The sequence below is a fragment of the Myxocyprinus asiaticus genome, chromosome 36, assembly GCF_019703515.2.
Source record: "Myxocyprinus asiaticus isolate MX2 ecotype Aquarium Trade chromosome 36, UBuf_Myxa_2, whole genome shotgun sequence".
Lineage (NCBI taxonomy): Eukaryota > Metazoa > Chordata > Actinopteri > Cypriniformes > Catostomidae > Myxocyprinus > Myxocyprinus asiaticus.
This window is the reverse complement of record NC_059379.1, coordinates 18,195,860-18,199,008: the sequence shown is the minus strand read 5'-3', so window position 1 is coordinate 18,199,008 and position 3,149 is coordinate 18,195,860.

Below are 3,149 nucleotides of genomic sequence, written 5' to 3'. Positions count from 1 at the left end.
TCTTCTTAGGGTAACACATTTTTCCATTCTGCCATTGGCGCAGGGCACAGTGGATATCAAGCTAATTGGAAGAAACTAATAAACAACAGGGGGCCATTAGATGTACTCCAGTGGCAAGGGTTCTGTAAACAAGGTTGTGTCAGTTTGAGGCGGTTTCTACCTGGGCGCTCATCTGTTAGTTTAAATGCAAATAAATGGGCGTAAGATTTTATTGAGGTGGTGGGACTGATTACAACTGTCATCATAAATGTCCACACCCCTCTCTCTATCATAACAATGAAGCGACACACTGACACCTCCTCCTAGTGTGAATCCTCTGAGGCCTTGTCTCCTCATTCCAATTTCACAATAGAGGTTTAAACACTGGGTTTCACAAATCCTGTGTGAATGCATTAACTCTCTTTTTTTTAAGTGATGTTGATCCGCACTGAAAAATATCCTTCATGTGGTAAGATCTAAATTAAATGATTTTATTCAAGTCAAAAATACTGTATTATTTAACATCACTGATTCAACCTGACTGTGTTATAGGTATAAAACTTTAAAACAATTACGTTTAAAGGTAAGATCAAGTAGAAATAAGGAAACAATTGCAATTGACCACTTATTAAAGTGCACTGAAAAATGTTAACCTATAAGATGAGCTTCATGTGGTAGCATCTAAAAAAATTATTGCTGTTTTTCAAGTCAAAAATATTATTTAACATCACAGAATCAACCTGCACACAGATTACACCAACAAAACCAGTTGATGAGAGAGGGTTAGATTAAGTTGAAATAGCTCCTTTAGGTAACAATGGCAGGCTACCACACTTAAAAATGCTGTGGAAACACTGAAAACAATTTAACATCAATGAATCAACCTGAACACATTAGATTACTACAAACTACAAAACTTATTAAAAGTGGTCTTTTAATGCAACTTCCAAAATAAATAATTAAGTTGCATAATTGTTGTTGTTAAAAAGTGTTTGTCTAAAATGCTGTTCACATTACATATCTAAATTTGGTCAGTCAAACTGAGTAGCACCTTCCACAAATTATCTGCTTTAAACTGAAAATTATGTCCTCATCCACCCATCCTCGTCATTCGCATTTATTTATTTATTTTGTTTTCTGTTGAATGCAAAAGTAGTTATTATCAAAATGTCAAAATTTCCTTTCCTGTACTTTTCCATACAACAAAAATGTATGATATTCATTGGCTGTCAGGTTCTGTTGTAATTTGCTTGGTTCATTTAAAAAAAAAAGATACTATTTTGATTAGTCCTGTATGCTAAACGAAAAGTGTACCACTAGAATGGAGAACTTCTAAGATGTTAAAAAGTGTACGTTTCTCCATTTCACCATGTTTTATCTGCCATTGGTGCCCCCTTAAAAAAATAGGTCCATGAATCTCCTGAGTACAAGTTTATGTTGTATTTATTTTTGTGTAGTTCCACTGAAATTCACTATGGCCTCTTGGCCTCTCTGGATTCATTTTGAAGAATCAAAGAAAATCCCATGTCCTGACATGTGTTATTGTCAACAGCTTGGTTGAAAGGAACACATTGTCAGAAATGACTGCTGATGTTGTCAATACACTCAAACAGGCTATGTCATCCTCTGCCATTCATGCTTTTGTGTGAAGAATGGGAGTTATAATTTAGCCAGGTCACTCTGACTGAACCCTGTCACACTCATTCTTTGATGCCACAAGTATAGAAAGGAGTAAAAGTAAAGCTCTAGTCAGCCTAACAAACTCTTCTCTCTCACGCTCTTTCTTTGTCCACTGTGGCATGGTAAGTGTTTTTTATAACCCACTAGCCTAAACTTCTTAGTCGTGCAGGCCAGTGTTTACATGCTTCTAATGTCACCATTCAATTTTACAACTGTGAAATGAACTAATTTGCTGTATTAACAACCTCATAAAGTTTAATCTGACCACATTTCTCAGGGCAAGTTTATTACCAAAAATAATTTTCTGTATAGCCATATAGTCTTGCCTACAAATACAAATTCCCTTTTTTTGACAAATTCATGTTTCACAGACGTACTTTGTGATCTGAATCCCGTCTGAGTCTGACAAGTCTGAGTTTTTCTCACACAACCTCTGTAAAAATTCCAGAGCAAATTGCCGACTGATTTTTTTGGCTAACTCAAGGATCCTCATAGAAACCTAATCCCGTCCAGATGCGAATGTCTGTGAATGCTGATGTTGAATTTTCACAATGCTTCACAAAATAAAATCAACAAGGAGAGCCAAATCGCAGAAAATTCTAAGACAGGCCACTGTAATATCCACACGGGGTAAGATACTCAATTTCTCAGCTCAATTATGCAATGTTATAATTATATAATTCACAGTATTGTTTATTTCAGTGGGTTTATTTAAAGCAACCACTTCTAGAAACTCGTTGTGTTTATTTTAATAAGCTTTTTAAAATAAGTAGTTTATAATGTATAATTAAAAAATTAAGATTAAATAAATAAATCAAATAATTATATAAATTGTATTTTTTAAATCATATATAATTTTAACTTTAAGCAGACAAAGTTTAAAAGATAAGTTCATTTTCTCACCTAAATTAATTCAATGTTTTCAATGTTCTGTAACACCCACATCTAGAAAATAGTATTTTTAGTATTATTCATCTCTGTAACAAATACAGAGATCTATTGTCCAATCCAAATCAGTACATGAAATCACAGACATCAGGTGATAATAATTGATACAGACAAGCCGATTTTACTGCAGCACGCCAGGAGAGTTTCTCTGAAACCCACCTCCTTCCCAGCTCTACATGTCTAGATCTGCTACATAGGGATTGTTTGTATGTCTATTTGTACAGCAGCATTTCATACATGCTCAATGCAGCATGTCTTACATTTTGTTTAAATGTTTATGAAATATGTACATGAAGATTATTGTAAATGTACTGTATGTCCCCATGAACTGTATTCTCCAAAAAGCAGAGGGCATGTCCAGAATACACAGCTGTCCTTTCATTGCAGTTGTTGTTAACGGCTTGTTAAAAACAAACAAACAAACAAAAAAAAGTTTTATCTATTGGAAGAATTTATTTTCTCATTGACAAAAGAATTTGACATTTTCATTCACAAAATGTGTTAAGTAAAACCTTTATTTAGAAAAATAAATAAAATACCGC